The sequence below is a fragment of the Triturus cristatus genome, chromosome 1_2 (genome assembly GCF_964204655.1).
Source record: "Triturus cristatus chromosome 1_2, aTriCri1.1, whole genome shotgun sequence".
Lineage (NCBI taxonomy): Eukaryota > Metazoa > Chordata > Amphibia > Caudata > Salamandridae > Triturus > Triturus cristatus.
In genome coordinates this window covers 68,239,135-68,264,949 of record NC_140580.1, presented here as the reverse complement: position 1 = coordinate 68,264,949, position 25,815 = coordinate 68,239,135, and the positions used below count along the sequence as shown (strand labels likewise).

The following is a 25,815-nucleotide window of genomic DNA, read 5'->3' as shown; positions in this document are numbered from 1 at the left end:
GGCAACTAGCCTTAGTGATGCTGAATGTTTTTGCATTACTGACTGAAACCTCAAACCCCACTCGCTTGTGAATACTGTGCATGATTCCACAGGGTAAGCAGCTGGGTGTGTGCTAAGAGTCTGCTTCTGCACAAAAAAATGGCTCCCCCTTTCCATCTAATGCAACTGTGAAATCACCAGAGCAATATGCAATAAATCTCTGCCTGTAATTCCTCTTTGCACACAGAGTCATGTTTTCATATTAGTCACAAAACGAAATTTCTTTGCCAATTTGAAAGCACACTTACTACTCTTTTTTTGGCAAGTGATAAACACTTTTACAGACTGACAAATTATGAATCCACTTTTCAGATTCTTAAAAAAGCACATGTCCAAACTGCTTTTTCAGACCAGCACCATGTGTAACCTGGGTGACTGACTACACTCCAGCAAGGGCAACCAGCCTTAGTGATGCTGAATGTATTTGCATTACTGACTGAAACCTCAAACCCCACTCGCTTGTGAATACTGTGCATGATTCCACAGCGTAAGCAGCTGGGTGTGTGCTAAGAGTCTGCTTCTGCACCAAAAAATGGCTCCCCCTTTCCATCTAATGCAACTGTGAAATCACCAGAGCAATACGCAATAAATCTCTGCCTGTAATTCCTCTTTGCACACAGAGTCATGTTTTCATATTAGTCACAAAACGAAATTTCTTTGCCAATTTGAAAGCACACTTACTACTCTTTTTTTTGGCAAGTGATAAACACTTTTACAGACTGACACATTATGAATCCACTTTTCAGATTCTTAAAAAAGCACATGTCCAAACTGCTTTTTCAGACCAGCACCATGTGTAACCTGGGTGACTGACTACACTCCAGCAAGGGCAACCAGCCTTAGTGATGCTGAATGTATTTGCATTACTGACTGAAACCTCAAACCCCACTCGCTTGTGAATACTGTGCATGATTCCACAGGGTAAGCAGCTGGGTGTGTGCTAAGAGTCTGCTTCTGCACAAAAAAATGGCTCCCCCTTTCCATCTAATGCAACTGTGAAATCACCAGAGAAATACGCAATAAATCTCTGCCTGTAATTCCTCTTTGCACACAGAGTCATGTTTTCATATTAGTCACAAAATGAAATTTCTTTGCCAATTTGAAAGCACACTTACTACTCTTTTTTTTGGCAAGTGATAAACACTTTTACAGACTGACACATTTTGAATCCACTTTTTAGATTCTTAAAAAAGCACATGTCCAAACTGCTTTTTCAGACCAGCACCATGTGTAACCTGGGTGACTGCCTACACTCCAGCAAGGGCAACCAGCCTTACTGATGCTGTATGTATTTGCATTACTGAGTGCAACCTCAAACCCTTAAAGTATTCCTTATTTTTACCAGTACACCTTAATTTATCGTGAAAACATAGTCCATATTATTTTACATGTTCCTCACATTTAAATTTCTCCCAAAACAGAAAATGATAAACACAACTTCAACAAAAAGAATTCCATTTCTATTATTCATTTCTTAATTTACCATATACATCCCCTCTCAAACTCTAAACTCACCTTTAAAATTAGTTAGCTGTGAAAGAAATGTGGCACTCAAACAGCAGATTATCAGAGCCAGGATCTCTGTTCTTTACACCTCTCTCCTCTCAGCAGAACCAGATAATGGCAAACTTTCCCTCTCTTTTTCCACACATATACATGTTAATTTCAAATCTCAGTGCTTCCCCCTTTCTTTCAAATGTAATCACACATTTCTATTGGTTGAAAACCAACCCTTTTCCAGAAGTACCCTTCCCCCAACTTGACTTCTGCCTAGTACCCTTCCCCCAACTTGACTTCTGCCTTCTACCATAGCAACAGCTCATGGAACACTGCTGTGCGGAGTTAGGTCAGAAGTTCACCAAACAATGTTTCAATTCCACAGAGCAAGAGTGCTTGACTTTTCAAACCTAACAGCAAATCCATAGTACTGTTCTTTGGTAACACATTTTTCTGTACCAATACAAAACATGCTTCTATTAATTTACACATACAGCCTAGTTTTTATTCTAGAATGGTATGAAACAGCCAATCAGTTCTTTTTTTTATAAAAAAAATATGTATGCCTCCATTTCCAAACTGTCTTTCATTTCTTTTTACCATTCTACTGAATTACACCTCCTGAGTGCATCCAGTTCTCCTTTGAAGATGTTCACAGTGTGGATTGTAGGGCACAGCTATGTCTTCTGGAGTGAAAAGTATGCAGAGAAAACAGATATGGTGAGAGACCTTGCTTTGCCAAATGTAGACATTAAATGGATTGGTCAGAGAGGGTTAAAGTGGCACCAATTGATGCCATTGGTGAAATCCTTCATGCAAATCCAACACCCTGACCTCATAATAGTGCACTGTGGTGGCAATGACCTAGGCACTTTGACTGGGGTAGGTCTGGAAATGCTTATGAAGGACACCTTTGCACAACTGTTTTCACTTTTCCCTAAAACTGCCTTTGTGTTTTCTAACATATGCCAAAGGCAAAAATGGAACTGGTCCAATCATTTCTGTCCGCAGATTGACAAAGCAAGAAAGCACGTCAACAAATCTGTTTCTGCTTTCCTCCGTGACTATGGTATGGGTTCCATTTACCACAACAACTTGCGTTACGACATGCAAGACATTTATAGAGGAGATGGTGTGCACTTCAATGATGAAGGGAACAGAGTCTTCCTCTTGAACCTTAGACTCTGCATCGGTACTTACTTGTAGGTACCACTAAAAAATCACTTCATAAACACAACGGCTCTTTTTAGAGCCCCCTAATATCTAAACTCTTAAATCTGCATTTCATTTCTTTTCTTTTATTTTTTTTCTACCGTACGCGTACGTTGAGCTTACCGTACGCGTACCCCGCGTTTTTTTAAAAAATCAATAAATGTTTTCTTTGTACTTTTCTGTCCTTCTTTGACCCCCCTTACAAATGTTAGGGGGTCTGTAACTCTCTCCCTTGCCCCCTTTTCAAGATATCACTCTTTTTTTTCTGAGTGAAACACACGAAATGGCGGCCGCCGCTTCCTGGTTTCGACCGATTCGAATGTTTACTAAGATCTAACAGCCAATCAGAATCGCGCTCACGCACGTCACCGTACGCGTACGGTAAGCGCACCGTAAGCGCACCGTAAGCTGGCTCAGATATATATATTGATTTAAAGGCTATTTTCTCAGAATCTACTGAACAGATTTACACCAAACCTACAAAAGGCACTTCCTTGACCTGAGGACTACCTCTCTGCCAAATTTCAAGTAATTCTGTTCAGCCGTTCGGGCTGTAGCTGTGTCTAAAGGTCCTATGGAAAAATGCATGGGAAAAACGCGTTTTGGGACCCCCCTTTTATCTCAGCCCCCGCTTGACGAATCCCCCCGAGACTTTCAGGGTAGGAGCGTAGCGTAGCGCCCCACCTATTTTGAAAAATTCGTGAGGATTCGTCAACCGGCGCCAAAGTTATTCAAAATAGAATGTTGCGGATTTCCTATGGAAACGTGGTCCTAACTATAACTACCTACTGGCGACTGCCAGTAGGTAATATATATATATATATATATATATATATATATATATATATATATATATATATATATATATATATATATATATATATATATATATATATATATATATATGTGTGCAACCAATATCATACACACACACATTTATATATTTGTGTATATTACCTACTGGCGGTCGCCAGTAGGTAGTTATAGTTAGGACCACGTTTCCATAGGAAATCCGCAACATTCTATTTTGAATAACTTTGGCGCCGGTTGACGAATCCTCGCGAATTTTTCAAAATAGGTGGGGCGCTACGCTCCGCTCCTACCCTGAAAGTCTCGGGGGGATTCGTCAAGCGGGGGCTGAGATAAAAGGGGAGTCCCAAAACGCGTTTTTCCCATGCATTTTTCCATAGGACCTTTAGACAGGGCTACAGCCCGAACGGCTGAACAGAATTACTAGAAATTTGGCAGAGAGGTAGTCCTCAGGTCAAGGAAGTGCCTTTTGTAGGTTTGGTGTAAATCTGTTCAGTAGATTCTGAGAAAATAGCCTTTAAATCAATATATATATCTGAGCCAGCTTACGGTGCGCTTACGGTGCGCTTACCGTACGCGTACGGTGGCGTGCGCGAGCGCGATTCTGATTGGCTCTTAGATCTTAGTAAACATTCGAATCGGCCGAAACCAGGAAGCGACGGCCGCCATTTTCTCTCTCGCACTGAGAGTGATTTTTAAAATTTAAAGGCCAAAAACATGTAAAGGGGCTGTTTAGACAGCTCCCACACACATAGGCATGTCTAGCGTAACGTGGGCACGCGGTGCGCGTAGCGCACCGCGTGCCCACCGTGCGTGCATGGCACTAACTGCGTAAGCGCACCGTGCGCGCACAGAACGAACTGCGTTAAGTGGGCGCGCACGCCACGAATGGCGTAAAGTAACTTAGCATTTAAAAAACCGTACAAATTCACTGAAAAAACCATAGGTTTCACACACGTTATAGTTAGGAATTAGCATTTAAAAAACATTGCAAATTCACTGAAAAAACCATAGGTTTCACACATGTTATAGTTAGCGGAAATTTTACTGATAAAAAACCAATGAAATTCCCCCGTTATAGTTACTGCAGGCAACTATAACTCACGCGACCGCAATCTTCTGCTGATGACATATGTGTCTTTATGAAAAATAAATATTTGTAATATATGTATAGCTAAAAATGTATGGAAGAAGACATGGGCAAATAAGTGTCTAAATACAGTATTAGCATCAGCAGAGGATTGCGGTCGCGTGAGTTATAGTTGCCTGCAGTAACTATAACGGGGGAATTTCATTGGTTTTTTATCAGTAAAATTTCCGCTAACTATAACATGTGTGAAACCTATGGTTTTTTCAGTGAATATATATATATATGTGTATATATATATACACATATATATAAATGTGTGTGTGTATGATATTGGTTGCACATATTAAATGAGACTGCAACAATGGCAACAAGTAGAGACTCAAAAAGAAGCAGCAGACAAGCTGTTTTCACCAAACTCCATGAACATAAGGGGAATACAAAATGGTAATTCTATGGTGGAAAATGACACCCAAACAAAAAAACAATTATGGGACAAATTGTGGAAAACCCTCAAACAAGAACAATATAATGGTGGGATGCCACAACACTACAGAAATATGTGGACTGTGAGAGAGTCCCTCTGGGATTAAGAATCTTCATTACACCAACATTTAATAACCCAGATCCAGATCTAGTAGAGGAGTGGGCAACAAATAATGACAATTGTTCAACTGTCATGTTACAATTACTAATCAAATACCCTAACCAAGACATTGAGAGACTAACTGGAGAAAGTGATAAGCTAATAGAGCTATTAAAAACAAATATACTGAGACAGAGTTCGAAAATGAAATGAAGAAACTCAATGCTAGATTGGGCAAAGTGGAGGAAGAAATTAAAGCAAAAAAACAACGAAAATTCTACAGAGTCCAGATTGACTATGAGAAGGGTCAGATATTGACATTTGGCTGGAAGTTTGACCAATTAAGGGAAATAAATAAAACTGCTACAGTATCTGCACCAACCATGACCATTAAGAATAGAGAAGAAAACCAAGTAACAACTGGAGCCACAGGCGGCATACCAGATCCTAATGTAAGCGATGCGAGTGAATGCGATGCATCAATCCAAACTGAAATTTTAGGAGTAAAATCAAAAATGTTTAAAGAGTTTGACCTTATGGCTCAAGGAAGACAAGCAACCAAGGGGAACCAGATACTGCAAGGAAATGCAGGTATAGGACGCGGAGGCAGAGGAGGCGCCAAAAGAGGCGCAAAGAAACAAGGAAACTTGGACGGCTTTGTGAGAACGAAAACAAGAGTCCAGACAGCATCAAAATGACTGATAAATTAACTGTGGTAAATCTCTCTGGTTACATTTTATCTGAGGCAGAAAATGATTATACAAATAGCATAATTGATTTGTTTGTTTCATTTTATCAGGAAATTAACACTTAACAAATGATATGTTATATGTTATGTTATGTTATCGTGTATTTATACAGCGCACAAATACTCATGAGTGTCCTGGCGCGCAGAGTGACCGTGACAAAGTGGAGCAAAGAATTTAAATCGGCTGAGTAAAAAGAAAAGTTTTAAGTTGTTTTTTTAAAAGTCTGAAGTCCTGAATATACCGTAGTTCCGAGGGAAGGGAATTCTATGCTATTGAAGCTCTAACGGAGAGGGACTGACCCCCCAGCCGCGTCCTACGGAATCGAGGGATCGCCATCTGTCGTTGAGTGGCTGAGCGCAAAGATCTTCTGGGGGCATAAAAAGCAAAGCGCTTCCTGATATACGATGGTCTAAGGCCATGCAGGGCTCTATGAGCCAGAGTGAGGGCTTTAAATTGCACTCGGTGAGCCACAGGAAGCCAATGCAGATCTTGTAAATGCTGTCGTACGCTAGATCTTCCAGAGATGTTAAACAGAACTCTAGCCGCGGCATTCTGTACGGTTTGCAATTTTTTTAACAAGTAACCGGGGATGCCAATATACAGAGCATTGGCATAGTCAATGTGGGAGGGAATGAGGGCACGGGTGACCATTTCCTTGGCTGGCCTCGGTAGCGTGGGGAAGAACCTTCTTAGTGACTTGAGAGTACCAAAGCAGACTCCGGTGAGTTTCTTAATTTGCACCGAAAACCGAAGGTCTTCTCCAAACCAGACCCCCAAGTTCTTTGCTGGATCGCCCTCTGAATTGGGTCGTAGGAAGTCTGGCGGCCACAAGGTTTCTCTAAAGGAAGGAGGAAACTGACCATACAGAACTAAGATGCAGAAAATGCAAACCACAAAAGACAAACCTTTCCTCCTTGCTATAGAAGATATCGACATGCTACACACTATGGGGGACCTTGAGGGGCCGGTGGGTTGGATTGATAATCCAATTTAAACTTGTGAAATGATGATGTGACAGTTGATTTGGCAAGTGAAAGTGGATTTAAACCTAAATCTATTTTTTTACCCCAGATTACCAATGATGCTATTGAGGTATTTGAAAAGGGTATGGTAAATGAATTGAGAAATATGGCTAGAAAAAGGAAATTTGTACAAGGGAATCTGAATTGGAAAAAAAGAAAAGCATTGAATGAATTAAAGAATAACAGACCGGTGGTGATCAAAAAATCCGATAAAGGTGGGAATGTAGTTGTTTGGCCAATTGCAGAAGGAAGAGGCAGTTGAATGATGAGACCAGTTATGTAATATCCACTAGGGTTAAATCTAACCAAAGAATTGAGATACACAAAAATCAGTTAAATGAATGGAAAGATGAACTTTTGATTGATGATAATGAATATGTATATTTGAACTGCAATTTCCTAAATTACTGGCATTGTATATGCTACCCAACTGCATAAAAACAGCACTAAGCCTCCAGGGAGACAGATAGTGTCCTCAAGAGAAAGCATGTATGAAAACACGCCGAAGTATATAGACCATTTTTTAATAACATATGTACTAGCACTTCCTTCATACATCCAAGACACTGGTGACTTTTTGCGCCAAATAAATGACATTATATGGGAAAAGAACGTTATGCTTATGACGCTAGATGTCAACAGCTTGTACACGTGTATACAACAAGAACTGGGACTTAATGCCTGCAGACACTTTTTGAGATCTTGTTCATTATCTTATCTGTTACATACAGAGATGATTTTGAGGATGATCTATATCTGTTTAACAAACAACTTTTTTACCTTTGATGGGGACTTTTATGGGTAAACCAGGGGACTGCAATGGGGACTTGCTTTGCTCTCAGTTTCGCATGGTTGTACCTGGGATACTTGGAGGAACAAATAGTCAACAACATCAGACTGTTTGAGGACCATGCGGTCCTCTGGGTGAGGTAAATTGATGACATATTCTGCATTTGGAATGGGACAAAAGATGAAGCAGACGATCTGGTCACTTTACTTAACAGTAATGACCTAAATTTACAATTTACCTGTCTTGTAAGTCCCACCGAGATTGAATTTCTTGAAATCAAAATAAGAGTATGCAATGACAAATTAGAGAGCGACCTTTTCCGCAAAAAAACAGCGGGCAATAGCACACTTCATGCAGCTAGTTGTCATCCAAAGAACCTTATTGAAAGTATTCCCTACGGGAAACTACTCAGAGCCAGAAGAAACTGCAGTTTAGAGGAAACTTTTGATAAAGAAATGTCTGAAGTGAGAGGAAGTTTTATAGAAAGGGGCTAATCCAGAAAGGGCATTGAACAGGAATACGACAGGGCTCAAAATGTCAAGAGAGCGAACCTTTTAGTACAAAAGGCTAAAACTGAAAAGGAGCAACCAGTTAGATTTATAACTGAGTTCAGTACCTAAGCGTAGGACCTCAAGAGTCTTAATAAATTCTGGAATGTTCTTCAAACTGATGAAACCTTAGCAAAATCAGTGGGGGATCATGCACAAGTCACCTTTAAAAGGTGTTTATCATTGAAGGATGTGTTGTGCCGTAGCACTATACAAGAGATATACAGCAAAAGCAGTATAAAAGATCTCTATACCTGCGGTGCATGTAAAGCCTGCAGGAATAGTAACAATTGTAAGGAGGTGCAACTTTCTCAGAGAAAACAAGCTTTCATTATTGGTAAACACTCATCATGTAATTCTGACTTTTGTGTATCCTACTTGGAATGTCCATGTTCACAGTATTATTATTGGTAGTACTATTCACAAAGCCAAAAAGAGAATTCTTGAACACTTACGAGCACTTACAAATGAAGATAAACAGTATCCAATGGCGAGACATTTCAAAGAGAGACATAATAAAGATACAAGTTTGTTGAAGTTTTGCGTACTGGATAGAATCCCAATTCTAGAGAGAGGGGGCAATAGAACCCAAATATTGCGCAGAATAGAGTCCAAGATAATCATTAAATATGAAACCGTTTCCAATCGGTTTGAATAGGGACGAAGAACTATCTGTACATTTGGGAGCATTATTACTGTTTTAGGATTTTGCTAAATTTCAGAAATTGGAGAAATATTTCGACATGTGGTGTAAAGAAAAGAAGTTAACAGGTTTTTAATTGAATATGTTAGTTGATCTAATACTGTTTTTTAATGTTTTGTAGGTTACACAGGGATTGAAGAATGCAAAAGAGCTTACATCTTTGGGAAATCGTCCCACAGTGGAGTTATGTAGTGCCCATTTAAAGAAGGTGATGTTTTTGTATATGGTTAGAGCTGTCATATGGCCCACTGGGGCAGAATTGGACTATAATGAGGATTGCATAAATCAGTATATACCCACTGGGGCAGAACTGTAAGAAAATCCTCTTTGAGGTGTTACAGAAGAGCAAGTCTGTACATTACCCACATTGGGTGAATTGTAAAGATTGATCTGAAAATGAGAAAAAAATGAGAAATATTGTCCTTATTTTGTTGACGGCACTGTATAATTTATAAATGTATTATCACCAAAACATGTATGATTGTCAGTAACTGATTGAACTCCAGTTTTAGAAACGTAATGGTATAATTAATAACTCCACTACCCTATAAAATGGCTGCCAAATATAACAAATAGATAATCAGTGCCCTATGAAGCCCTATTTTCATGGTGATGGCTTGATCACATGTATTTATGTTGTAAGATGGTGAACCTAAACTGATTCGTGACCAAGAAGCTTTTGCTTCAAAACACGTCGGGATATTTTTCTTCTGTTGCTTTGATTAAATACGTATCAAAAAAGAGGGGGGGACTAGGAGCTTATTGTGGTCCAGGACACGTGCTCCATGTAATAATCTCAGACCAAACGGGGGTAACTGTTCCAAATGTGGGCACAATAGTTATCAAAGCAAACACAAAGAGTGATGAAATGTTTCAAACACTCACCCCAGTCACAGATCTGGGTTGAATCCATCACCATTCTTTAGCTCACATTGCCATCCCAGTTCAGACACAGCTATATGCAAATCAGTCTTGACCCTGTGCCTCATGGGAACAGTCCAGCCCGAACTGCCAAGCCATGTCTTCCCTGGACCGGAAACAAGCATCCTGGGACCGGTTTCAGGCTAACAGTCCTCATCAGTCAGGCTACCTTGAATCCAGTGGCAAAAGTGAGGAAGGGACCCACGTCTGGGCATACCCTCCCAACTTAGGGCGAACAAAGCAAACACAAAGAGATGATGGATGGAGTGTTGAAACTTTTCAAACACTCACCCCCAGTCACAGATCTGGTTTGAATCCATCACGATTCTTTAGCTCACTTTGCCACCCCAGTTCAGGCACAGCTATATGCAAATCAGTCTTGACCCTGTGCCTCATGGGAACAGTCCAGCCCGAACTGCCAAGCCATGTCTTCCCTGGACCGGAAAAAAGCATCCTGCAACCGGTTTCAGGCCACCAGCCCTCATCAGCCAGGCTAGCTTGAATTCAGTGGCAAAGTGAGTAAGGGACCCATGTAACACGAGTGTGGAAAATTCCGCGAGCGGAGCTAAGTTCACCGCCCAGAGTTACTCCTGTAGCAACCTAGTACGAAGTAATATGTTGCTCGCTAGGCTAGCGCGTGTTCGCCCGCACTGTAACAGTGGCAGGCGTGTAAGGGGTAGTTGCTGACAGCTATGCACCTGACGGCAACCCTGTTACGGTGCTGGCGAATATGCGCTAGCCTATGGAGCAACATATTATTTCATGCTAGGTTGCTACAGGAGCGGTCATTAATTGAGCTGAAGCCACCTTGTAGTTTTACACAAGGGTGGCCCTCCTCCTCTCTCCTTTTTTTAGTAGGGTTCTATACCCATTCACGGTTCTTTCACTCACTTCATTGGTCCTGGAGAAGTGCCAGGGATCTTTCTGACCATTTGTAGGGTGCAAAACATGTCGACAGAGAGTTACTAAGGCAAATCATTGCTCTATCAGTAACACACAACCTACGGGTTTTTTAGCCTGGCAGGGGAACCCACACATTAAACTTAGCTTCTTTTCGGTATACCTTAGCTAGTTTTAACATTCACTCACTCACTAATCTTTTTGAACCCTTTACCTCACACCCTCACTCATCATATGGCATTACCAATAAAAGATCTCCGCTAAAGCCCGTAGGGGATTGCAGTGCCGGCCCAACGAGGAGCAACGCCCGTTGATGAAGCATGACATCCCTCAGGATGTGTGAGAGCATCATGAGACAAGACTTAAGCTTACCTCTAGGCTGTGGGGTTTAGACCTAGGTTTTTTCCTGTTCCCTCCTCTCTCTCTTTTTATGTGGATAACTATTGTGCCCACATTTGGAACAGTTACTCCCCGTTTGGTCTGGGGCTTTGAAACAATAAACACACTTAATGAAATTGAGCCCTGACAGTCTCTTACAATTATAATTATCGTGATACAGAGGAGACGTGTGCGGAATATTGGAGGAGTTGCCACCTCCTTCAGGGCCGCTGGCACGTGAGGTGAGGGAATCAGCATTTTGGAGTAACAATATATATATATATATATATATATATATATATATATATATATATATATATATATATATATATGTATATATATATATATATATTACCAAACACCACGTCTCTAGAAAGAACGTGCGGCGCACTCGGGCTCAATCCAAAGGAATTAACTTTATTCGTTCTTCTCCGTGAAGACTAACAAACACACGCGTTCCGGGACCCTGCCCTTCGTCAGTGTTAGTTTGTCAAGTTCAAAGTTCACATTTAAATAACAAATACAATCATTGGTCGATTGGACTAGCGAGTGACATCGACATAGGACTTTACAGCTGGTCAACCACATTTCATCGTAACCATAGCGGCCATACTTGAATGACCTTGCAAACATGTAAATCATGTATTGTGCCTCGTGACACGTCATTGGATCACAATTTACTACAAAATGTGCATAATGTCATGCTAATGATAAACTATACAGTTAATTCAACATATGCCATTCATGTTCCAAGATGTCATAAAAGGTTATCCAGTGACCAAACAATGACATGACCACTAAGTCAAAGGCCGAAAGCATCTTGCTAGATTGTACAATTGCGCCTGCTCGCGGTAGAAATTAAATTAATTTGCTCAACCTCAGACTCGGATGTGTCTCTCTGATCCGCTACTCTGTTCCTAGAAGTTGCCGACTGTAGGGTTTTCCTCGGTATATCATACTTCCTGGCAAACGTCAGAACTCTCCCCGATTCGTAGTCGTGTTGATCTCTCGCAAACTTGCTTTGTTTGCGCCTTTTGATGTCATTTTCGTATGAAATCAATCTGCTTTTCATTTGACTTCTCAGGTTTTCTACCTCCGAGTGTTCCCCCAGAGTAGAGATCTGCTGCTCAATCTCATTGATTTCCTCCAGGAGTTTAGTTCTGTCGCTTTTGGCATATGTAATCAATATTTGTACCATTCCTTTGGAAGATGCCACCGTATGTTCTGCCCAGTCTTTTAATAAATTGGGGTCCGGATTTTCATATGAGGGGATGGTGTAAATACGGAGTCCCCGAGGTATACGGCCCACATCCAGATACCTCTGTAGGGAGGTCGCCTCCCACCACTTCCTGATTTCTTTTTCATAGGTGCGTTCTAGCTTCGTGAACCACTGATGAAGCTACAGAATATGTCAACATCCTTAATACTAATTCTTTGAATCTGCATTTCACCAGCTTGATGAGCAAGACTGAGGTACCCTTCCTAGACCTCTCAGTGTACGTAGCAGATGGTTTGATTTGCACTAAACTCTACCGCAAACCCACCGCAGGGAATTCAGTTTTACACTTTACCAGTCAACATCCACGGTCTCTCATCAACAGCATTCCTTATGGGGAGTTGCTGCGTCTTAAACGGAATTGCACACTCCCCATAGATTACACCAAGGCAGCAAGCGAATCGCTCAGAAGGTTCAGACAAAGAGGTTACACCGATACCCTCCTGAGCGAAACAGCCCTTAAGGTACAGTCTATTGAGAGACACTCCCTCCTTGGTATGGAACAACCCGAATTAAACAAAGCAAAAGATGATCCGGGTGGTCCCCGTCTCATTTTGGGCTACTCAACCAAGGCTGGAGTTATAAGAAAGCTAGTAGAAAAGAATTGGAGTATACTACAGACCGACAATATCATTGGTCAGGATACATCTTTTAAGCCGGAGGTGACTTATCGTAAAAGCAAGTCATTGAAAGACTTGTTGGTACGTAGCCACTTTTCCGACAAGGTCCCCAAGAACACTCCGTTAGGCTTCTACCCATGTGCCTCTTGCAAGGCCTGCAAAAACAGCAAAAAAGTGAAAGAATACAGTGTTCCACGCAGAATAGGAACACGTAGCATCAACAAATTTTTGAACTGTAATACCAGTTTTGTTGTTTATTGCCTGGTTTGCCCGTGTGGTCTCCAATACATCGGTAGTACAATCCACCCTGCCAAGAAACGTGTTTTGGAGCACACACGGGCAATCACGAACCGTGACACAACTTACCCTGTTGCCAGGCACTTTGCAGACAAACATGAATCCCGTAGTGACAAACTTAGCCACTTTTGCTTGGACGAGGTCCCCATCACTGAAAGAGGAGGAGACAGAGTAAGAGAGCTACGCCAGTTAGAGGCGCGTTTTATTATTGAATTACAAACTCGCACCCCTGGGGGCCTTAACATGGAAGAAGAATTATGGTCCTTCATTGGCTGAGCTTGTCCTTGCATAATTTCTGGTTTCCACATTTTTGCATAACACTATCACACCATTGAGAAATACCTGTAAACTGAGTGTTTTCCTTCTGCAACCTGTTTATTTTTCAATTGTGTTCATTGAGTATGCCCATCTGAGGGCTCAATTTTGCGTTCTAAAAACGATTGATACATTTCTGTACATATTGTATATAAGTGTGAGTGTATGCCCCTTTCACCTTTTCGTCCTTCTCCTTTTTTTTCAAAAATCAAAATTGAGTTTGTTACAGCACCATCGACAGGACCGCTGGTTAATTAATTTAATTTCTACCGCGAGCATTTTAGCTGTGGCTACGCCCATTGGAGGGCGCAATTGTACAATCTAGCAAGATGCTTTCGGCCTTTGACTTAGTGGTCATGTCATTGTTTGGTCACTGGATAACCTTTTTTGACATCTTGGAACATGAATGGCATATGTTGAATTAACTGTATAGTTTATCATTAGCATGACATTATGCACATTTTGTAGTAAATTGTGATCCAATGACGTGTCACGAGGCACAATACATGATTTACATGTTTGCAATGTCATTCAAGTATGGCCGCTATGGTTACGATGAAATGTGGTTGACCAGCTGTAAAGTCCTATGTCGATGTCACTCGCCAGTCCAATCGACCAATGATTGTATTTGTTATTTAAATGTGAACTTTGAACTTGACAAACTAACACTGACGAAGGGCAGGGTCCCGGAACGCGTGTGTTTGTTAGTCTTCACGGAGAAGAACGAATAAAGTTAATTCCTTTGGATTGAGCCCGAGTGCGCCGCACGTTCTTTCTAGAGACGTGGTGTTTGGTAGTAATTGATTGCGCTATCGCCCGCGCAAGTGGCGCACCCGCACTGCAGAGAGCAACGGAGTGGGGCGGTGTTGTTTTTTGCATATATATATATATGTTCCACCAAAGCGCCCTGTGCTTGGGAGCGCACACAACTCTGCTCTGCCCTCTGGCCTGAAGATGCAGTCTGCCTTCGTGTGCCACGTTTCATTCCTGTTGCCGACGCGTTTCAAGGTTTCTCAACCCCTTCTTCCTGGGCAATGAAAAAGACGACATCTGAAACTCGCAGCTGTTCTCATTTCCATCAATTTATTCATTTGTATGAGTTCTCATTGGACGGATGCATTACAATGCATGATGGGACAGCGAGTCTTCAGTGCGAGCCAAGTGCTTCTCCTTTAGTAAGGTCAGATGTACATTCTTATTATATTTTCCATTCTTTCCTATAGTAGGTGCAGCTCATTCTGGCAGGCTTAATGAGCATATAGAGCAAAGTGCTGATCCAGTACTGTTTACTACAAACCGGCAGCCTTCTTAAGCTGGTTGCATTCTTCCAGCCAAACAATGGTGCAGCTCCCCGCGGTCAGACTACCGCGTAAATATGTTCCACCAAAGCGCCCTGTGCTTGGGAGCGCACACAACTCTGCTCTGCCCTCTGGCCTGAAGATGCAGTCTGCCTTCGTGTGCCACGTTTCATTCCTGTTGCCGACGCGTTTCAAGGTTTCTCAACCCCTTCTTCCTGGGCAATGAAAAAGACGACATCTGAAACTCGCAGCTGTTCTCATTTCCATCAATTTATTCATTTGTATGAGTTCTCATTGGACGGATGCATTACAATGCATGATGGGACAGCGAGTCTTCAGTGCGAGCCAAGTGCTTCTCCTTTAGTAAGGTCAGATGTACATTCTTATTATATTTTCCATTCTTTCCTATAGTAGGTGCAGCTCATTCTGGCAGGCTTAATGAGCATATAGAGCAAAGTGCTGATCCAGTACTGTTTACTACAAGCCGGCAGCCTTCTTAAGCTGGTTGCATTCTTCCAGCCAAACAATGGTGCAGCTCCCCGCGGTCAGACTACCGCGTAAATATGTTCCACCAAAGCGCCCTGTGCTTGGGAGCACACACAACTCTGCTCTGCCCTCTGGCCTGAAGATGCAGTCTGCCTTCGTGTGCCACGTTTCATTCCTGTTGCCGACGCGTTTCAAGGTTTCTCAACCCCTTCTTCCTGGGCAATGAAAAAGACGACATCTGAAACTCGCAGCTGTTCTCATTTCCATCAATTTATTCATTTGTATGAGTTCTCATTGGACGGATGCATTACAATGCATGATGGGACAGTGAGTCTTCAGTGCGAGCCAAGTGCTTCTCCTTTAGTAAGGTCAGATGTACATTCTTATTATATTTTCCATTCTTTCCTATAGTAGGTGCAGCTCATTCTGGCAGGCTTAATGAGCATATAGAGCAAAGTGCTGATCCAGTACTGTTTACTACAAACCGGCAGCCTTCTTAAGCTGGTTGCATTCTTCCAGCCAAACAATGGTGCAGCTCCCCGCGGTCAGACTACCGCGTAAATATGTTCCACCAAAGCGCCCTGTGCTTGGGAGCGCACACAACTCTGCTCTGCCCTCTGGCCTGAAGATGCAGTCTGCCTTCGTGTGCCACGTTTCATTCCTGTTGCCGACGCGTTTCAAGGTTTCTCAACCCCTTCTTCCTGGGCAATGAAAAAGACGACATCTGAAAATCGCAGCTGTTCTCATTTCCATCAATTTATTCATTTGTATGAGTTCTCATTGGACGGATGCATTACAATGCATGATGGGACAGCGAGTCTTCAGTGCGAGCCAAGTGCTTCTCCTTTAGTAAGGTCAGATGTACATTCTTATTATATTTTCCATTCTTTCCTATAGTAGGTGCAGCTCATTCTGGCAGGCTTAATGAGCATATAGAGCAAAGTGCTGATCCAGTACTGTTTACTACAAACCGGCAGCCTTCTTAAGCTGGTTGCATTCTTCCAGCCAAACAATGGTGCAGCTCCCCGCGGTCAGACTACCGCGTAAATATGTTCCACCAAAGCGCCCTGTGCTTGGGAGCGCACACAACTCTGCTCTGCCCTCTGGCCTGAAGATGCAGTCTGCCTTCGTGTGCCACGTTTCATTCCTGTTGCCGACGCGTTTCAAGGTTTCTCAACCCCTTCTTCCTGGGCAATGAAAAAGACGACATCTGAAACTCGCAGCTGTTCTCATTTCCATCAATTTATTCATTTGTATGAGTTCTCATTGGACGGATGCATTACAATGCATGATGGGACAGCGAGTCTTCAGTGCGAGCCAAGTGCTTCTCCTTTAGTAAGGTCAGATGTACATTCTTATTATATTTTCCATTCTTTCCTATAGTAGGTGCAGCTCATTCTGGCAGGCTTAATGAGCATATAGAGCAAAGTGCTGATCCAGTACTGTTTACTACAAACCGGCAGCCTTCTTAAGCTGGTTGCATTCTTCCAGCCAAACAATGGTGCAGCTCCCCGCGGTCAGACTACCGCGTAAATATGTTCCACCAAAGCGCCCTGTGCTTGGGAGCGCACACAACTCTGCTCTGCCCTCTGGCCTGAAGATGCAGTCTGCCTTCGTGTGCCACGTTTCATTCCTGTTGCCGACGCGTTTCAAGGTTTCTCAACCCCTTCTTCCTGGGCAATGAAAAAGACGACATCTGAAACTCGCAGCTGTTCTCATTTCCATCAATTTATTCATTTGTATGAGTTCTCATTGGACGGATGCATTACAATGCATGATGGGACAGCGAGTCTTCAGTGCGAGCCAAGTGCTTCTCCTTTAGTAAGGTCAGATGTACATTCTTATTATATTTTCCATTCTTTCCTATAGTAGGTGCAGCTCATTCTGGCAGGCTTAATGAGCATATAGAGCAAAGTGCTGATCCAGTACTGTTTACTACAAACCGGCAGCCTTCTTAAGCTGGTTGCATTCTTCCAGCCAAACAATGGTGCAGCTCCCCGCGGTCAGACTACCGCGTAAATATGTTCCACCAAAGCGCCCTGTGCTTGGGAGCGCACACAACTCTGCTCTGCCCTCTGGCCTGAAGATGCAGTCTGCCTTTGTGTGCCACGTTTCATTCCTGTTGCCAACGCGTTTCAAGGTTTCTCAACCCCTTCTTCCTGGGCAATGAAAAAGACGACATCTGAAACTCGCAGCTGTTCTCATTTCCATCAATTTATTCATTTGTATGAGTTCTCATTGGACGGATGCATTACAATGCATGATGGGACAGCGAGTCTTCAGTGCGAGCCAAGTGCTTCTCCTTTAGTAAGGTCAGATGTACATTCTTATTATATTTTCCATTCTTTCCTATAGTAGGTGCAGCTCATTCTGGCAGGCTTAATGAGCATATAGAGCAAAGTGCTGATCCAGTACTGTTTACTACAAACCGGCAGCCTTCGTGGAATGAAACGTGGCACACGAAGGCAGACTGCATCTTCAGGCCAGAGGGCAGAGCAGAGTTGTGTGCGCTCCCAAGCACAGGGCGCTTTGGTGGAACATATTTACGCGGTAGTCTGACCGCGGGGAGCTGCACCATTGTTTGGCTGGAAGAATGCAACCAGCTTAAGAAGGCTGCCGGTTTGTAGTAAACAGTACTGGATCAGCACTTTGCTCTATATGCTCATTAAGCCTGCCAGAATGAGCTGCACCTACTATAGGAAAGAATGGAAAATATAATAAGAATGTACATCTGACCTTACTAAAGGAGAAGCACTTGGCTCGCACTGAAGACTCGCTGTCCCACCATGCATTGTAATGCATCCGTCCAATGAGAACTCATACAAATGAATAAATTGATGGAAATGAGAACAGCTGCGAGTTTCAGATGTCGTCTTTTTCATTGCCCAGGAAGAAGGGGTTGAGAAACCTTGAAACGCGTCGGCAACAGGAATGAAACGTGGCACACGAAGGCAGACTGCATCTTCAGGCCAGAGGGCAGAGCAGAGTTGTGTGCGCTCCCAAGCACAGGGCGCTTTGGTGGAACATATATATATATATATATATATATAATGTATATATTATCTACTGGCGGTCCATAGGAGATCCGCAACATTCTATTCCCAATAAGTCTGGCGCCGGTTGATGAATCCTCGCGAAATTTTCCAAACAATTGGCCAGCTCCGCTCCGCTCCTACTCTGAAAGTTTTGTGGTGATTCGTCAAGCTGGGGCCGAGAAAAAAGGGGGGTCCCAAAACGCGTTTTCCCCATGCAATTTCCCATTGGATCTGTTGTCGCAGCTACAGCCTGAACCGCTGAACGGAATGACAGCAAATTTGGCAAAGAGGTAGTCCTCAGTTCAGACTCGTGCCTTTTGCATAAATGGCGTGAATCCGTTCAGTAGTTCCTGAGAAAATTAGAGTTAAAAGTACATATATATCTATGGCTGGGGAGGATCCGCGGACCCTACCCGCACCGTAAGCGCACCCTCCCCAAACCGAGCGCGCAGCCTCCCGATCGCACGCTGAATGCTAATTGGCTATCGAGTGTCTGTCTACATTCGAAACCAGGAACTGTTGGCGGACCATTTTCTGCCTTGGTAGAAGCGAGGCTGAAGAATGAAGGGGAATAAGTGTGTAAAACATATAAAGGGGGCTGAGTGGAAATACTCTGACCCTCTAGAGGTGCTTAGGGGGCCCCAGAAGGACCCCCTGGGGCCCCCTTTATTTTTTTGTTTTTAAACGTCGAAATGCGCGCAGGGTGCGCGCATCCTATCGCGTTGGGTGCACGGATTCTCTCGCGTTGGGTGCGCGGATCCAAGGAAACAAAAATTGAAAAAAGACAAGAAATCATTGGTTGTATTACAACTTTCTACACTGAAAGGTAGGGTGTATATTTCTGTTTGTTAAAGGCATGATTCTTATTGGTTGACAAAAACAGTTTGTAATGAACATTATATATGATAAGCTGATATGTTGATAAGTCAAGCACACTTGCTGTCTTGTTTAGCAACATAGTGTGCTGAACTTGTGACCTGTGTGCTCAGTGCAGTGTTCCATGACCTGTTTCTATGGTAACAGGCAGAAGGCAGATTGGGGGAAGGGTTGAAATGTATTTCATTTGGAAAGGGTTGAAATGTTTAACCAATTGAAATGTGTTTTTGCTTTTGAATTTATGTGTGAAGGATTGTGATTTGATGTTTACATGTATATGTGTGGAAAACGAAAGGGAAACTTTTCCATTCTTTGTTTTTGCTGAGAGGTGCACAGTGCAGAGATTCTGTAAAAGAAAATCTGGTGTGTGACTGATATACTTCTTAATCTACAAAAAGGTGAGTTATTTAATTGTGAGGGGATGTATGTAGACTATTTTGATTTTAATCAGACTAATATATTTCTCCTGTTAAAGTGTAGGGAGTACTTTTTTTTATCTACAATCTTATTGACAGTGTGTGTGCATGTAGAAACCATTCTGTGATAAGCATTTGTGTTTTTCATGTGTTTGCAGACAGATAACTGTGCTGTTTTTATATTTTGGTAGAATTAGAAACCAGTCATTGTTTATGAATTTGTGAAATGAGTTATGTTTCTATACTAAAATGTAGTACTCCTTCTAGATGAAGAAATGTGTTTTGGTATAGTGCAAGGGATAGTGTTGTTTGTCTAGAATCACACTGTGAGTCTGTGTGCATTTGGGAACCACTGTGAGAGAAGCATTTGGTAACATTGTGTATTTGCTGACAGATAACTGTTTTAAAACCTGTCATGTTGTCAAGTTTTAGTAGCATTAGAAGCCAGTCTTTGGTTATGCATTGATAAAATGAGTCAGGGTTTGACACAAAAGTGCAGTCCTGAAATATGTACATTGTGTGCATTTCCCTTACCACTTCCACAGTAGTGAATGAGTTTTGGTAAACTCCTAGGGATAATGGTTGTTGTCTAGAATCACACAGTGAGTCTGTGTGCATTTGGGAACAACTGTGAGAGAAGCATTTGGTAACATCGTGTATTTGCTGACAGATAACTGTTTTAAAACCTGTCATGTTGTCAAGTTTTAGTAGCATTAGAAGCCAGTCTTTGGTTATGCATTGATAAAATAAGTCATGCTTTGACACTAATGTGCTGTACTTTAATATGTAGATTGTGTGTAGTCTCCTTACCCCTTGCACAGTAGTGAATGAGTTTTGGTAAGCTGCTAGGGATAGTGTTGCTTGTCTAGAATCACACTGTGAGTCTGTGTGCATTTGGGAACCACTGTGAGAGAACTATTTGGTAACATCGTATATTTGCTGACAGATAACTGTTTTAAAACCTGTCTTGTTGTCAAGTTTTAGTAGCATTAGAAGGCAGTTTTTGCTTATGCTTTGATTAAATGAGTCAGGCTTTGACACAAAAGTGCAGTCCTGAAATGTGTAGATTGTGTGTACTTCCCTTACCACTTCTACTGTAGTGAATGAGTTTTGGTAAACTCCGAGAGATAGTGGTGCTTGTCTAGAATCACACTGTGAGTCTGTGTGCATTTGGGAACCACTGTGAGAGAAGCATTTGGTAACATCGTGTATTTGCTGACAGATAACTGTTTTAAAACTGGTCATGTTTTCAAGTTTTAGTAGCTTTAGAAGCTATTCTTTGCTTATGCATTGATAAAATGAGTCAGGGTTTGACACTAAAGTGCAGTACCATGTACATTCTCTTCACTGTGCCAGAACTCAAAATTTAAAAGTTTTACCCAGGCACTGTCCTAGCAGTAGTCTGATGATTTAGTCAGTTTCCAAGTACTCATGTTGTGAACCATACATTACCACATAGACTGCTTCAAATGTCTATGCAGTATGCATGCAGTCTTCTAACATACTATACACTTGTCTTTCACACCTTCAATTCCCTAGTCAGTATCCATACACTTCCAGAAAACACCCTGTCACTCCCTTTGCACTCCATTGTGACCCATTCAGTACCAAGTACTAATCCATTCACTGTGCCAAAAGCCAACCACTTATAAATTCACCCAGGCACTCTCCTTGCTGTACTCTAATCATTCAGTCAGTGCCTAAGTATTCATGCAGTGAGCCAGGCCTTAGCACATGGACTGCTTCAAACGCCTATCCACTATGCATGCAGTCTTCTAACCACCTAGACACTTGTCTTTCACACCTTCAATTCCCTAGTCAGTATCCATACAGTCCAGCAAACATCCTGTCACTCCCTTTGCACTCCTCTAGTGACCCATTCAGTACCAAGTACTAATCTATTCCCTGCGCCAAAAGCCTACCACTTATAAATTCACCCACGCACTCTCCTTGCTGTACTCTAATCATTCTGTCAGTACCCAAGTATTCATGCAGTGAGCCAGGCCTTATGACATAGACTGATTCAAACGCCTATTCACTATGCATGCAGGCCTCTAAACACCTACACAGTTGTTTTTCACACCTTCAATTCCCTAGTCAGTATCCACCTAGTCAGTATCCATACACTTCCAGGAAACACCCTGTCACTCCCTTTGCAGTCCTCTAGTGACCCATTCAGTACCAAGTACTAATCCATTCACTGTGTCAAAACCCAAACACTTATAAATTCACCAAGACACTCTCTTTGCAGTACTCTAATCATTCAGTCAGTGCCTAAGTATTCATGCACTGGGCCAGGCCTTACCACATGGACTGCTTCAAACCCCTATCCACTATGCATGCAGTCTTCTAACCACCTAGACACTTGTCTTTTATACCTTCAATTCCCTAGTCAGTATCCATACAGTCCAGCAAACATCCTGTCACTCCCTTTGCACTCCTCTAGTAACCCATTCAGTACCAAGTACTAATCCATTCCCTGCGCCTAAAGCCTACCACTTATAAATTCACCCAGGCACTCTCCTTGCTGTACTCTAATTATTAAGTCAGTACCCAAGTATTCATGCAGTGAGCCAGGCCTTATGACATAGACTGCTTCAAACGCCTATTCACTATGCATGCAGGCCTCTAACCACCTGCACAGTTGTCTTTCACACCTTCAATTCCCCAGTCAGTATTCATACACTTCTAGCAAACACCCTGTTACTCACCCAGTGTGTCTCCTTATAGTACTGTAATAATTCAGTCAGTTAGCATGTAGTCTTTTAGTGAGGTAGGCTTTAGGGCATGAACTGCTTCAAAGTAGTATGCATGTAGTGTTTTAACGATCGTCACAGTTGTGGTTCAGGGCTATTGTTTCTTAGTCAGTTTTTATATAAAATGTGTTTGTACAGTAATGGAATAGTATAATTTGAAAGTTAATAATATACATTTATTTGTGATTCTTTTTTACAGATACAGAACAGGAGTGTTTCTCATCTGTTTGCACTCTTCTCGTGCAAGATTGTTTGGATGAAGGGTCCTTCGGTGTTTCATCATACTTACCGTGCCGTACGAGTATTTCTTGTTTGGATCCCCTCGCGACAGCACTCTTTTGCAAATCTTGCACGTGACCAAGGTGGCATTGGTCTTATTCTGCCCCTCGGGAAAAGTAAAAAATTTCCACACCACTGAAGAAAAACATTCTTTGGGTGGTGCCTCCACCAAAAATTCATCCTCAGATGAATGAGGAGATGCAGGTGATGCCTGCTGCCCTGAAGCCATTTTTAGTTGAAAAAAGTTAGAGCTAAGTGTAAACTTAGTCTAAAAAATCTTCTTCTCTGCAAAGAGATGCTCCTCCAAAGAAGGTCAAAGAAGAATGATTTAATTGGACGGGGTCTTTCAATAGTTAGAACAGGAAGTGTAATGAACCAATCAAATCTCTTTTTTTGCAGGTCACATGGGATCCGCGCACCCTGCGCATAGGCAGCACGCACCCAGCGCACATCCGCGAAATTGAAATAAAAAAAATTATAGGATTAGATTAAAAAATATATTACTTTTAAGACTAGTTTAGATTTGTCTTCAATTAATATTCACATGAAATACGTATATATATGTTTTTTTAAATGTTATATATTTCGCGGGATCGGCGCACCTACCGTGTCATAGACGCATATGACGCATCGCGGAAGTGTGTAAACGTCGCGTTACGTACATCAAACGTGTCGCGTATAGGCTAGGAGTCGCGTACCAGTCGCATTGCAATCACGCACTAAACACGTACCCAACGCATACCATGCGCGGATGCTATCGCGTATGGATCGAGAACGGTGCGCATAGGGTGCGCGGATCCAAAAAACATGGAAAAAAAACATATAAAATAAAGCTTTGAACATATAGTTAAAAAATATTTTGAAAAATATAAAAAAATATGTTTGAAAAACCCATTAAATTTAAATCATATTTTTAAAAGAATTAATTGAAAAAATAAGTTTAAAAAATGGTGATAAAAAAGTATTTTTTTAAAACATAATTAATGAAATTGACACACTGAATTTGAAAAATATAGAAATCCAATCAAAATCATTAAACATGATATCTTCAGAGATAAGTTAAAGATAGGAATTAGCATTTTAAAAACCTTTCAAATTCACTGAAAAAAACATAGGTTTCATGCATGTTATAGTTAGGAATTGGCATTTAAAAAACCTTTGAAATTCACTGAAAAAACCAAAGGTTTCAGGGGCGTTATAGTTAGGAATTGGCATTTAAAAAACCTTAGAAATTCACTGAAAAAACCATAGGTTTCAGGTGCGTTAGTGATGTCATCAGTGATGTCATTTGAGATGTCATCAGTGATGTAATATGTGACGTCATCAGCAGTGCATTGCGGGGGCGCGAGGTATATTTAGCTGAACTAACTATAACAGGGGAATTTCTAGGGTATTGTACGAGGGAAATATCCAGCTAACTATAACCCCCCTGAAACCTATGTTTTTTTCAGTGAATTTCTAAGGTTTTTTAAATGCCAATTCCTAACCTTTAATGCCCCTGAAACCTTTGGTTTTTCAGTGAGTATATATATATTTATATTGAACTCCCAACCTCCGTCCGGCCAGCGATGAAGAAAGCACGAACTCCTCTTGCTGGCAAACTCGAATATTTATTATTCACTTGGAGCTGGTCATATTATTGGAATGATGGGGTATTCTTTATGCATATATTCAAACTCCTGCTTGGATATTAGGCCTTGCCTCTTGTATGACAGTAATTTTTTCTTTAGTTCATCTTTGGCTATCTTGTACACTGTCATGAAAATTTGTTCAAAGCATATTGGATTTTCAAGTTGACGTAATGCTTCTAGAATATATTCTTTGTGGGGCCACATCACCAAATTACCACCTTTATCCGACTTATTGATTAATATTTCTTGGTTATTCTATAGTTTTGAAATCAAATTGTCGTATTCTTTGTCATGACATTTTCTTTTTTTGTTATTTCCATGATTGACATTGTGGTATAGTTGCTTTAAATCTTCTGCCACGCTTTCATGAAAAATGTCAATCGCATCTTTTGGCATCATTGGATAAAAAGTGGATTTATTCCTGAAAGGACTCATTCTTGCACATGGTTGATCTGTGCATATTATGTCTAATCTGTCCTGCGTTGAACTTTTTATCGTAGTACTGTCTTGTCCCGTGGTTGTGTTACTGCTAAATTCATGTAGTGTAAGCAGTAGTTTTGCATCTGATACTTGTAGATTAATATCCATACTATTGTCATTAGCCTCATTCATTACAATGCCCCTCTGTTGATTGTTTCCTTCTTTGACTGTGAAGAATTTTTGGAGTTTGAGCTTTCTTATATAACTGAATATATCCACTATCGTTCTACTGTAATTAAAATTACTCTCGTGGCAATATGAGAGTCCCAATGCTAAAGGTTGTGATTCTGCTTTGATTAAAGTTATAGAGGACAAATTGACAATGGTGTTGTCGTCTATCGCTTGCGCCATTGTCCTCTCCTTATTTTTGGCGCTTCTGAGCTTACGCCTTGCTTTTCACCTTTTGTTTCTTCGTGATTTGTTTGTTTCCGCTGGTTGCGAGGTCGCAGCGTTTGCCGACGGTCGTATGATAAAAAATTCAACTCCTCTCCAGGATTCAATTTGTTTCTTTCATCTGTAGCACTATGAGAGTTACTTCTCACTTCTTCTGAGTCACTATCGCTTGTTAGTGAATTGAACTCTGAGGCTGATGATTCTGCGTTACTTCCCCCTCCATTTGTTTCCCTTAGGGAATTGCTGGTACTTTTTGCCATGGTGTTTAAACGCATTTTCTTTACATTTTCATATTTTCGTGGAAACGAAAAAAGTTTACCGAGTTCATAATCTTCTTTATCACGGGCGAATTTATGCACTTTTCTTATTTTGATTTTGTCCTCTTGTTTCTTTACTCTTTCCTGTATCTCCTTTC

General features: G+C 41.6%; 1 protein-coding gene and 1 long non-coding RNA gene across 2 annotated transcripts in view; one reads left to right on the top strand and one right to left on the bottom strand.

Annotated features, from left to right (window-relative positions):
- The window catches only part of CHST15 (carbohydrate sulfotransferase 15), a 525,836-nt gene that overhangs the window by 324,791 nt on the left and 175,230 nt on the right, over positions 1-25,815 (bottom strand). The gene's annotated exons all lie outside the window — the stretch shown is intronic.
- The window catches only part of LOC146866811 (uncharacterized), a 347,751-nt gene that overhangs the window by 197,780 nt on the left and 124,156 nt on the right, over positions 1-25,815 (top strand). The window contains exon 3 of the long non-coding RNA XR_014960617.1: positions 9,165-9,251. This is a non-coding gene — a long non-coding RNA (uncharacterized LOC146866811). The remainder of the gene's footprint in view (positions 1-9,164; positions 9,252-25,815) is intronic.